Consider the following 13,491-nt stretch of genomic DNA (forward strand, 5'->3'; position numbering starts at 1 on the left):
ATTGTGCAGTACGGCGCTTGGTTTTGGGATGCCTAATTTTTGGAGGCTTAGTGTTTTTGGACTTACAAAAAAAACCCCAAACAAACTAGACGCACGTCTCTGGTCTCCCCTTAAGCACACTGTCAGACATAATGGCACCTATGCCTAAGAAATCTAAGCGCCTTTCTCTTTGCACTGCGTGTCATATTTGGGCATCTCAGCTAGGAGTGTCCACTAACTTGTGCCAGCGCTGTTTGGAGGCTCAGGGAGAGTTTCCGGCTTCTGATTTCGCTAAGCCTGGTTCTTCCTACTGGATGTAGCCCTGGGTACAGATGGCTCAGGTGGGGTGCCTGATTTTGGAATGCCCCTAAAAGGTTCCTCAGCAGGAGATGGTAGCATTGTGTGTGCTTGAAGTACCTCTTGGATTGGATGCTTCTACCTTTTCGTGGGTAGAGTTTTTCTCCTAGGACAAGCGTGGTGGTAGTTCTCACACATGGGTTATATCATTAGTTGGAGCCCAACATAGAAAGATTTGTCAAAGTTTCTGGAAACTTTGACTGGCACACTGAGCATGCCACTATCCATGCATCCACATGGGATCCCCCTTCAGCCTCTTCCTTTCCACGCACCTTTTGCCTCACAATTGTGGAGTTCTGCTTTCTTTAGAGTCCCCGTCCCCCCTTTTTTTTTTTCTTATCTGCGCCAGGTCCACTTCTTTCCCATTAGTGCTTCTATAGGGCGGCATGGTTAGTTTTTTTTTTTGTTTTTTTTTGTTTTTGTTTTTTGTTTTTATATTTGCAGTCAATTCCTGACAGTGTTGCTGTTTGGTGGCCGCTGGTCATCTACCACTTACTGGCTCTTTTTTTATGGGGTCGGGGGGTTTCGCTGATGCCCCCAGTGCCCGTGGACCCTGTCCATTACGGATCCACAAGAGGTCTATATCCTCTGCCTGGGGGCATCGCACGACATTCGGGGAGTGTCGTTTTTTGCGATAAAATAACCTCCAAGGGTTGTTGGGCCCTGTTAGACAAGATGGAGAAGCTATTTGGATCTCAAAAGTCTGATCCCTTCGACTGTGGTTTCTGGCGCTTAGATATGCAAGGACCAGGGGGAACCGATGGATGGGGATCTATTGCTGTGTACTTCCCCCACTGGGGCCGGCCCTCTCAGGATGTGGGACCGGAGATAAGCCCTCATTGGTATCAATGCGCTCCAGGACATCAGGATTGTCTCCATCCTCGACACTGGGGAAAGACCAGGCCGAGCAGTGAGGGGAAACTTTGGAAGCATCGTCACAGTCATCGCATGGTACAGGGCTCGGGTCGGCACCGGTGACTACTGTGATGTCCCCGAAGCGACCCTGAGGAAGAGGAGACATTGACTTCTATCAAATCTTGGAGTCCCAAGCGTTGGCCACAGATAGTGATGCCGGGCACCGAGCTTCCTCGAGGAAGCTCCGGTGATGCCTTTTCTGCCACCTCCTCCTCCATCCATCCTATCTTAGGATTTTCAGGAGGAGGTGGACCTCAGGGTGCAACGGGCGGTTCTCCGAGCCCTTCAGGGCATTGAACTACCGTCTCCACTGGAGCCTCCCTCTGTGTCGGAGCCTGATCTTGCAATGTTAGCGCCACTGCTGGAGTCCCTCGATGTCCTCCTGGCCATCTTGTCCACGTAGCAACTACTGGCGCCCGGGGGTCCCTCGAAACCCCAGCGGCCACCTGGTGGTCCTCCCTCCGGAGTCATCCCCATTGTGGGTTCCTCTGAGGAGGGCAATGAATCGCAGCTGAGGGCAGAGTCGAGTCTGATACTGTGCTCAGTTTTGCCTGGTCTGATCCCCGGTTCCTCTGGGACCTCAATGCCGTCTGTACCCATGGTGCCTTTGGTGTCAAAGCCGAGGGGCTTGGGCAGGGGTCCCCAGGGGACTTAAGCGAGGAGGATGCCCCATATGATCCCTGGGGGATGATACCTCGGAGTCGTCTTCAGATGACTCTGGACCGAGGGAAGATCTCCTGTCTCTTCCAGATGAGGCGTTGATCCCCACCGGAGGATCTAACCTTCGTGGGCTTTGCGCGGGCTATGGCAGAGTATATTCCTTTCCAGCTCCTTACGGAGGAGGAAACCGGTCACAAGATACTGGAAGTTCTCCAGTTTGTTGATACCACAAAGGAGATCTTGGCTGTCCCCATCCATGATATTTTTAAGAAATTACTCCTTCGGATTTGGGAACACCCCATCTTGGTACTTCCGGTGAACCTGAAGGCAGATGCGGTGTACTTGGTACAGCAGGCCTTATTTGAGAGGCGTCAGCTCCCGCATCAGTCAGTAGTGGTGGAGTCTGCCCTCAAGAAGGCCAAGCGTTCCCACACCCATGCTTCTGCTCTTCTGGGTCGGGAACACCGGGCATTGGATGCCTTAGGTAGGAAGGTGTACCAGGGTGCTATGCTGATTGCCCAGATTGCTTCCTACCAGCTGTACATGACCCAATATACTAGCAACCTCTGGAAGCAGGTTCAAGAGTTGTCAGAGCGTCTCACCCAGCAACAGCAGGAAGTTGCCTTAGCAGTTACCTAGCAAGGCTTGGAGTGTGGGAACCATGAGGGTGCGTTCTACCTATGATGTGTTTTGAAACAGCAGCTAGGGTTGCGGTGGCATTGGTGCCTGTAGAATGGCGTGGCTCCTAGCATTGGACCTCTGGATGGAGGTCCAAGAAAAGCTCGCGGACTTGCCCTGTACTGGCGAGAACTGTTTGGGGACAAGGTAAGAGATGCTGTGGCTCAGTTGAAGGATCACCATGAGACCCTCCAACATCTCTCAGCCAGTACATTGGACCCCTCTGTCCTCCGCCAGGGAAGTCCTTGTGTCAGAGTGGCAGAAGATCCTTCTATCGCCAGAGGAAATATCCTCCGGCCTTGCGTGCTTGTATGCCGTGAGGGTTCTAGGGGTTGTTCTAGACAGCAGCGGACTCCCATACCCCAGCTGACTCCCCAGCAAAGCCCCACTATGGGGTTTAGATTGGCTGTGAGGGAGGATAAGCCCAGGGACAGTGCCCTTGACCCCCCCCCCCCCCCGGTTGGGGGTTGGTTACAATCCTTTCAGGACCGTTGGCCACAGGTCACCTTGGACCAGTGGGTCCTGTCCATCATTCGTCAAGGGTATCATTTAAACTTGCTGGGTGTCCCCACAGACTCTCCCCTCTGCTCATTGTGGGGCCAGTCCCTGCATCAGGAAATTCACTGGACGGAGATCTTCGCCCTTGTAATGGTCGAAGCTGTAGAATCCGTTCTGCGTCAGCAGGGGCAGGGGTTCTACTCCCGATATTTCCTCACTCCATAGAGAAAAGGGGGCTCCGCCCCATCTTGGAACTTAGGGCCTTGAACAAATATCTGCGAAGAGAAAAGTTCAAGATGATTTCGCTGGGCACTCTGATTCCCCTCCTACAAAGAGGGGACTGGCTTTGCTCCCTAGACCTTGAAGATGCATTTGCCCACATAAAGATCTTCCCAAGTCACAGGAAGTATCTATGGTTCCTGGTGGGTGGCAGCCATTTCTAGTACAAGGTGTTGCCGTTCGGCCTAGCTTCTGCCCCACGGGTCTTCACCAAATGTCTAGTAGTGGGTGTGCATCTCCTCTACCTGGGGGTGCACATGTTCCCGTACTTGGATGATTGGCTGGTCAAAAGCATCACCTGCTAGGGGGCACTTCGCTTCCTATGCTTGACCATTCAGGTGCTGGAGTCCCTTGGGTTTATCAACTACCCGAAGTCCCGTCTCACTCCATTGCTTCAGCTGGACTTTATTGGTGCCTGCCTGGTCAAGTCCCAGGCCAGAGCTTTTCTTCCTTGCGCTCAATTACTTCCTCTGGCGAGTCTAGTTTGCCGAAGCAGACAGGTGTCAGCCTGACTTCTGCTTCACTTACTGGGTCACATGACCGCATCTATCCATGTTACTCCTTTGACTTGCTTACATAGGCGGAGAGCTCAGTGGACCCTGCAGTCTCAGTGGCAGCAAGCCACTCAGGACCTCAATGTGCGCATTTGCGTCACGCCACCTCTCCAGACCCTCCCTATCGTGGTGGGAGAGTTTTTCAATCTGGAGCAGACCCAGATTTGCTTATCACTTCAACTTCCAGCACACAGGAACCTGCTAAGTCAGGGTCTGGTTCTTCATGAAGATTCAACACTGTTTTGTCTTATGGTATGGTCCTTGAGAGGGCTCAATTGCTGAAACATGGATACTCGGTGGCAGTGATTTCCATTTTGCTTAGGGCTAGAAAGTTCTCCGCTTCCTTGGCTTAATTGTGAGTTTACACTAATCAATAACCAACCTCGTTCCCTTGTCCAATAACTCTACAACCAACAACCATTCAAGGGAACCTCTTGTTGCGTGGTTTCTTTTGTGCGGTGGCTAGTGTAGCGTCAGCCTCTGTCTTGGCTTGACCCTGTGGGCTAGCTTCCGCATTTTTATTCTTTAATATTTGCTTGAAAACCACTTTTTTCTATTTTTCTTTTTTTATATCCCAGGACGGAGAGTGTTCCATTTTAAGGATCATTTTACATGCGATTCCATCAATGTGGTATACGCTCTGTGGTGCCCATGCAATTTGATATATATTGGAAAAACCACACGAAAGATCAAAACAAGGATTCAGGAACATCTGAGCCGGCTACGTAATCACACAGAAGGGGCGCCGTTGGTGGATCACTGGCAAGAGATGGGACATCAAATTCAAGAATTCAAAGTAGCTGTTGTTTTCCAGATGAAGCAGCATTCGAGGGGAGGAGATCTTAACCTCAAGCTGATGCAAATGGAACAACGGTTCATTTACACATGGGGTACAGTAGCCCCAAGGGGTTTAAATCAAGAGGTAAATTGGTCAATTTTTGGTTAAACTCAAATAGTAACAGAGCACATTGAGGAACATCCCGCCTGATGGGCTCCATAAGGTCCAATAATGGAGCCAATTAAACGCAGAGGAATCACAGTTATATAATGCTTGATTATTAGATTATACAACAAATGTAGTTTAAACATCAAGACTCACCTATAAAAGACTGGGGGTAGTTCAAAGATATTGAGAAGCAACAACGAAGAGAGGTAGTAATTGGTTACAGTACACAATAGCATCGTCATAAACAAGCAAATGGCTAAAGGGTTCAGTCCCCCAGTTTTGTTTCATGTTTAATCAATAAGGGTAATATTGGTATTTGAGCAGGATCATATTCCATTACGTACACAGGACAGCGTTTCGCTAAGTGTTTTATACAAGCTATACAGGGTGATTGCGGCTCTCATTAAACACAAGCAGTTAATAGGACAGCTATTCGCTAAAGGAAGTGTCTCACACAAGTTATATAGGGAGATCTCGACCAAAGCAAACAACTGCAGAAGCAAAGAGTGAATATTAAAGTTATAATAGGATATCGCGGTAAAATTTTCATAGCAAAATAGAAATATGAGGGGGTTCTCTGTCAAGTTCGCAATAGAAAAGGAAAAAGCCCGTCTAATAGAGGGCAAGAGCCAATCAGGTCTCTTTAAAGTCCGCAAAAAGTGAACGCATCCGCTCACAAGATAAAGAATATTCAGAACAAAACACAAATCACACAAATACATAAAATACATTAAAACACACATTCAGGCAGCCAATTTAGGCAGCCGAAATCAGTACAAAAGAAAGGTTTAAACACACAAACTTATAGGTGACGTCATCAGCTATGGTAATTAGCAAAGCACCCTAGGGTGCTAGCACCTAGGATCCGAGGAGGATACAATGATTGGCCAAGTGGTTGGCTCAGAGAAGCCATATTAAAGCGGGAATAGAGAGAGACGCCGGATTTCAAAGTGAAGGTGCCGCTCACGTAAAGGTTCCAGACGCAGCATTAGTAAGTACCGTATACTTGAATAGTGGTTTTAGTACTAGTTACATGTAATGTAAGATGGAATTGATCGATTATTTAAATGTTTTGGTAGGAGTTAAGTGCTTTTCTGAATGGCAAACCTGTGAACAAAGACAGCAAAAGGGTTTCCCGTGGCCCCTGAAAGCAGGCAGCAAATCTGCCGAAACATGGCCCATGTCGGGCAAGCAGAAGCGGACCCCGATCAGCAGTGGCAATAAACAAGCAAACACTAAGTTAAGTGCCACTTTAAAATAAGAATTTACCATTGAAATCTGGTCTGCCTGCAGAATGGGAGCGCCATAAAGCACTATTCTTAAATAATTATAGTAAAAATATAAAAAAAGAAAAATAGAAAAAAGTGGTTTTCAAGCAAATATTAAAGAATAAAAACGCGGAAGCTAGCCCACAGGGTCAAGCCAAGACAGAGGCTGATGCTACACTAGCCACCGCACAAAAGAAACCACGCAACAAGAGGTTCCCTTGAATGGTTGTTGGTTGTAGAGTTAATTGTGAGGTTGGCAAGTTTTTGAGGTCTGGTGTGAGGATCGAGGTTCTCTTCCTCATTTGGTCAAGATTCCACTCATTTTGGAAGTTTTGTAGGATGGCTTGAATAAAGGTTTGGCCCTTAATTCCTTGAAGGTACAAGTAGTGGCTCTAGCTTGTTTCAGAGGTCAGGTGAATGGTGGCTCCTTGTCTGCTCATCCTGATGTGGCCTGTTTCCTGAAGGGAGTGAAACATCTTCATCCTCCCTTGTGGTTTCCAGTACCCTTATGGAGTCTAAATTTGGTCTTGGATTTCATAGCGGGTCCTACATTTAGACTGATGCGTACCGTATCCTTGTGATTACTGACCTTAAAAACGGTGTTTCTTGTGGCAATTTGTTCTGCGCTGAGAGTTTCCAAGCTGCAGGCCTTGACTTGCCGGAAGCCTTTCCTCTGACTCCAGGGGCTTTTCAGCTGCATACTGTTCCTTTTTTACCGAAGGTGGTCACTGAATCTCACTTGAATCAGCCAGCTCCCTGCCATCTCTAGACAGAGAGAGAGATGTAGAAGAGTATTGTCTGTTGTGACTCTTGGATGTTGAGACATATCATCCAATATCTGGAGGTTACTGAGACTTTGAGGAAAACAGATCGCCTGTTTGTTCTTCACGGTGGTACTAAACAAGGAGAACTAGCCTCATGGGCTACATAGCCCGTTGGATTAAGGAGGTAGTCATGGCAGCATACATTGATGCTGGCAAGCTGTTACCTAGTCAGGTTAGGGCTCATTCATAGGGTTCAGGCAATATCATGGGTGGAAGTTAGGTTGCTGTCTCCTGTTGATATTTGCTGAGCGGCGACATGGTCCTCCTTATACACCTTTTCCAGGTTTTATCATCTGGATGTGCAGGCCCGGGAGGATGCAGTCTTTGCATGTGTGGTTTTGACTGGACCACAGGCAGCCTCTCACCCTATTCGGGAGTAGCTTGGGTACATCCCACTTATTCTGAATTCATCAGACTGGATGCTAAGAAATGATAAATTACTACTTAGTTGATAATTTCCTTTTCTTTAGGACAGTCAGATGAATCCAGCTTACCTCCCTTGACTGCTGAAAGTTTATAGTATGGTCCTCCTGTGTGAATACGTGTTACGGGGATTACTGGTGAATGTCAGTCCAGTCTCTAGACTAATGTTATTACATTCTTATTTAAGCTCAATGTTGCCTGTTGGCTGAGTATTGAAAGGGTTATCTGTTTTTAATTGTTTTTTGCTAGTCTGTCCCCAGTTGCTTTTGAAGAGAATAGTGGCAGGCTGATGTTACTGCAGGGGTATATATACTGTGATGTCAGTTTGCTCTGTCTCCATCTGCTGGTACAAGTGCATAACCTACTTGTTCTGGATTCAGCTGACTGTCCTAAAGAAAAGGAAATTATTAACTAAGTAGTAATTTCTCATTCTCTCAGCTAGTCCCGAATTGTGTTCAGTCCTTTCTACACGAATGAAAGTGGCAATGTTTTATCAGGACAAGGTAAATAGATGTATATCATCAGCTGAGTAATGTGAGGATCGCTTGGTAACTTGCCTGTCTGGTGCGAAGGTGGTAGACCTCATGCATCTAATAGGATTGTGGAGGATGAGCCAGCTATCTTTTTATATGTGGGTACCAGTGATCTAGGAAAGTGGAGGAGGGAACTTCTGGAAAACAAATTTAGGATTTTAGGTAGAAAGTTGAAATGCAGAACCTCTAGGGTAGCATTCTCAGAAATTCTCCCCATTCCCCCCCAGAGACAGGCAGTGCTCCAGACTCTCAATGTGTGGATTATATGTTGGTGCAGGGAAAAGGTATTTAGGTTTAAGAACTGGACATAATTTTGGGGAAAGGGGGGGGGGGCTTTCCTGAAAGGATGGGCTCCACCTTAATCAGAGTGAACCAGGCTGCTGGCATTAACCTTTAAAAATGGGAGAGTGCAGCTTTTAAACTGATGTTGAGGGAAAGTAGACAATCATTCAGAAGCGCAAGATTCAGAATGATCTACCTTTGGAGGATACTAAGAGAACAGGGAAATTAGGGTATTCCAGTAGAGAGGTTGCCCTATATGCTCAGATAGACAAGGTGTTTTTAAATAAAGAGCAGAAAGGTTCCAAATTACCTCTGCCAATTGAAAAGCAGGTTATTAATAAAAAGAAAAAACATACTTTGAAATGTCTGTATACCAATGATAGAAATCTAAAAAAAAAAAAAAAAAAGATGTGAGTTAGTGTATAACTATGGATGAAGAGGTAGATATAATTGGCATCTCAGACCTGATAAAAGGAAGATAATGAGACACTGATACCAGGGTACAAATTATATCGAAGATAGGATGGATCAAATTAGTGAAGGGGTAGCACATATATTAGAGGGCATTAAGACAGGATAAAAGTTCTCAGGAAGCAAAATGCAATGTTGAATCTTTATGGATAGAAATTCCAGATGAAAAGAAAATAATGGTGTTTTACCATCCATCTGGCCAGAATGAACAGACAGACAATGAAATACTAAAAGAAATGAGGGAAGCTAACAAAATCAGCAGCATAAAAGTATAATGGGTGATTTCAATTACTCTAGTACTGACTAGATGAATGTGAGATCAGGACATGCTAGAGATGTAAAGATCCTAGATAAAATAAATAACTGCTTCATGGAGCAGCTTTTAAAAGAACCAACAAGAGGGGAAACTGTTTTCGACCTGATCCTTAGTGGAACACAGGATTTGGTGTGGAGCCACTTGGCAAGAGTGATAACCACATGAGCAAAGTTTACTTAATAACTAGAGGGCAGGTCACTAAAAAATATCTAGTGCAACAATTTAACTTTCAAAAAGATAACTATGATAAAATGAGGGAAATGTTTAGGAAAAAACCTAAAAGGAGCAGCTGCGAAGGTTGAGTTTATATCAGGCATGGAAATTGTTTAAAAATACCATCTTGGAAGCCCAGATCAGATGTATTCCACACCCTAGAAAAGGTGGAAGAGAGACAACATGACTACCAGCATGGTTAAAAGGTGAGGTGAGAGAAGCTATAATAGAAAAAAGAACATCTCTCAAGAAATATAAAAAGGATCCGAATGAAGAAAACAGGAAACAGCTTAAGCACTGGCAAGTCAGATCAAAGCATTGATAAGGAAGGCAAAGAGAGAATTTGAAAAGAAGCTTGCTGTGAAAACTCATAAAAACTTTTTAAGGTACATTTGAAGTAGAAAACTGCAAGGGAAATCATTTGGACCAATAGTTGATCAAGGGGTAAAATGGGCACTTAAGGATGACAAAGCCACAGCAGAGAGACTAAATTAATTCTTTGCTTCGGTCTTCACTGAGGAAGGTGTAAGAGGGATACCCATGCAAATCAGGCGGAGTAAACAGCACACACATGTATTAAACATACAACAAAAGAATAATGTGTGGCAGCAATCTACTGGTCAATGTATCTTAGCAAAATAAATTTTTAATAGTGCATACAATCACAGATGTGGTACATATTTTTTTAATATACAGTCACAGGTATATTCAAAAAATATGTACCACATCTATAATTGTATGCACTATTAAAAATTTATTTTGCTAAGATATATTGCCCAGTAGAGGGATACCCATGCCAGAAATGATATTCAAAGGTGATGATTCAGAGGAACTGAAACAAATCTCAATATAACTTGAAGATGTAATAGGGCGAATTGACAAACTAAAGAGTAGCAAATCACCTGGACCAGATGGTATACATCCCAGAGTGCTGAAAGAGCTATTAATTTGTAACTATCATTAAAATCATCTATGGTACCTGAAGACTGGAGGGTTGCCAATGTAATGCCAGTTTTAAAAGGGATCAAGGGGTGATCCAGGAAACTACAGACCAGTGAATCTGATGCCTGTGCCAGGCAAAATGGTAGAAACTATCATAAAGAAAAAAATTGCTGAACATGTGAATAAAGGTCAGCTAGTTGATATAGTTTTAGATTTCCAGTAAGCATTTCACAAAGTCCCTCGTAAGTCGTCTTAGGAAATTAAAAAATCATTGGATGGGGCAGTGGCCTGTTATGGATTGAGAATTAGTTAAAAGATAGAAAACAGAGTAGGGCTAAATGGTAAATTTTCTTAATGGAGAAAGGTGAATAGTGGCGTGCCCCTGGGATCTGTTCTGGGACCACTGCCTTTTTTTTTTTTTTTAACCTATTTATGCAATTTTACACTTCCAAAGTATCATAAATCTTTGTACAGGGCAAAAAAAGGGTAGTGAAAAAAAACCATATAACCAATAACAGCTATCATTGTTAGCAGTAATATAAGAAACTAAGGAAACAAAGAAGACTACAAACAAAACATTATTCCAATATTGTAATTGTTAACTCCATTTGATTAAGAAGCAATAAGAAACAAGAGGGATGAAAATCTTGGAAAAAGAAAGGAAAGGCGATAGCAAGTATGGACCCCAATCTATAGTAAGTAGGCTCTAATAACTAAGAATCTGTTGGAAGTGGAGAAGAAGTAATCATCTTCCTGGCGTTAAGAAAAGATTGTAGCTGCTCAGGAGCAAAAAACCAAACGTATCAGAATGAATACGTTTGAGAGCTAGAAAACCTTTCCTTCTCTGCTGAGTGTACCTAGAAATGTCAGGAAAAATACGCAATATTTGCTCACAAAAAGGGGAATTAAGATTCCGAAAATATAAGGACATTACTTTAGAAAGATCTGATTCGGATACAAAGGACACAAGCAATGTAGCTCTATCAATTATCTCCTGACCAGATGCTTCAAGAAATTCTGTGAGGTTCAATGGAGGAAATTTGATTCCCAGCAGAGGGATTCATAGAGAAAAAGAGAGGAAAAAAATAATTTAATAGGAGATTCTTCTGGTGAAATACCAAGAGCTTGGTGAAAAAGTTCTTTAAAGTAATAGATGGGAGTTCCCCCTGGAATTTGTGGAAGTTCAAGATTTTAAGGTTGAGCCGACTTGAGAAGTTCTCCATAGATTCCAATCTATGGGAAAAAGCTCCAGTGTCCTTGATAAGAGTAGATTGAACACCACGAATCTTCCCAATATCCTGTTGAACAACTTCAAGTTGCCTGGAATGTGCTTGGATAGAATTTTCGTAGTGCATAAACATGGGATCTAGTTTGGAGATCACGAAATCCACTTTAGAAACGAGGATTCTAAAGTTATAACCGTCTTTGCTGGCATCTGGAGAAAGCCCTGCATCTGAGGAGCCACTGAGGAAATTGAAGCCGTTGAAGAAGAAACCAAACATTTGCCTGAATGAGCATTATCAGAGGGCAAGCAGGGAGAAAACAGGACCAGAAGCTGGTGATTTGCCAGAAGCTGACAGCAATGGTACTAGAGACAGCAGCGCCTTTGGCTCCCACCCGTACAGACGCTGACAAAGAATCACTTACATGAGATTCGGCGGTGTCATCAGAAGGCGCCAGTCTGTCAGCCGACTGAAGAGACTGTTCCCGGGGGCTGAGGGAAACCTCATCCCCTGGAAGCGTTGACTTTCCCGGGTCAAGAGCTTCAACAGGGAGCTTGCCACCGGGTAATTGAAGGGGATCCACCACAGACACAAAGGGAATAATAAACTGCTGGCCTGGAAGTAAGGAGGGTTTGGTGGGATAAACCCTTAGTCTCCCTTTCCTCTTTGGAGCCATAGAAATCAAAGCAGGAAACAAACAGTTCAGATAAAGCTCTAGTGAAGATGTCTAGTGACTTGCGGCCATCTTGTCGTCCGTCCGTCCCCCCACCCGTCTCTCTAGCAGCTCATAGGCCACTGCTTTTTTAATATATTTATAAATGACCTGGAAATGGGAACAATGAGTGAGCGATCAAATTTGCTGATGACAAAATTATTCAAAGTTAAATCACAAGAGGATTGTGAGAAATTGAAAGAAGACCTAGCAAAGCTGGGAGACTGGGTATGCAAATGGCAAACTAAATTTAATGTGGACAAATGCAAAGTATTGCTTTGGGAGGAATAAACCAAATTTTAGCTACACAATGCAAGGTTTTATATTAGGAGTCTTCATTCAGGAAAAGGATTTAGGTGTCATTCTTAATAGTATATTGACATTTTCTGCTCAGTGTGCAGCAGCAGCCAAGAAAGCAAATAGAATGCTAGGAATTATTAGGACATGAATGGAGAATAAAACAGAATATCATAATGCCTCTGTATAGCTCCATGGTACAACCTCATCATAGAATTGTGTGTAGTTCTGGTCACCACATCTCAAAGATGTAATAGAATTAGAAAAGGTACAGAGAAGGCAACCAAAAGGATAAAGGGGATGGAACGATTCCCCTATGGGGAAAGACTGAAGAGGTTAGGTCTCGTCCATACTGCTGCTGCCCCTCTTCTCCCCATACGCAGTGCTGTACAAACATACAAAAAGATAGTCCCTGCTCCCTACAGCTAAGACAAATGTGGACAACAAATAAACAATCAGTTTACTTTTTCAAAGAGTAAACACAAGCTACTAGGTGATATATTTAAAACTAATAAGAGAAAATATTTCTTTTTTACTCAAAACATAATTAAGCTCTGTAATTCATTGCCAGAGAATATGATGAAAACTATTAGTGTAGCTGTGTTTAAAAAAAAAAATAAATAAAAAGTTTGAGCAACTTCCTATAGGAAAAGTCCATATGCCATTATTAAGGTGGAGTTGCAGAAATCCACTTATCTCTGGGATAAGCAACATGAAATCTAACTACATCTTGGGAACCTGTCAGGTACTTGTGACTTGGATTGGCCACTGTTGGAAACAGGTTACTGGGCTTGATGGACCTTTGGTCTGACACAGTATGGCAAGTCATTTCAGCATAAATATAACACCCAGAGACCTAATCAATATGCCAAAGGAGGACAGATATGTTAAATAAGAGACAATCATTGTGGCATACCAACAGAAAGTTTTCTCCAAGTTGTGTGCAGTTCTTTTTGGATATGTTGCCTTCCATCCCTAAGAAATGAACCAAACTGATTGAGAACAGACCCGCCCCCATGCCTATATTTCCTTCCACGCATGGCTGTTGAACATGTTTTCTGCAGGTTTATTTACTTTTAAGATTTATCATCAGGTTATTGTGGTGGGAGTTGGACTTGATT

The 13,491-nt window shown here is 43.9% G+C and overlaps 1 protein-coding gene across 6 annotated transcripts in view; it reads left to right on the plus strand.

Annotated features, from left to right (window-relative positions):
* Window positions 1–13,491, plus strand: part of NUTF2 (nuclear transport factor 2) — a 147,644-nt gene that overhangs the window by 124,911 nt on the left and 9,242 nt on the right. The gene's annotated exons all lie outside the window — the stretch shown is intronic.

Source organism: Rhinatrema bivittatum, chromosome 7 (assembly GCF_901001135.1).
Source record: "Rhinatrema bivittatum chromosome 7, aRhiBiv1.1, whole genome shotgun sequence".
NCBI lineage: Eukaryota > Metazoa > Chordata > Amphibia > Gymnophiona > Rhinatrematidae > Rhinatrema > Rhinatrema bivittatum.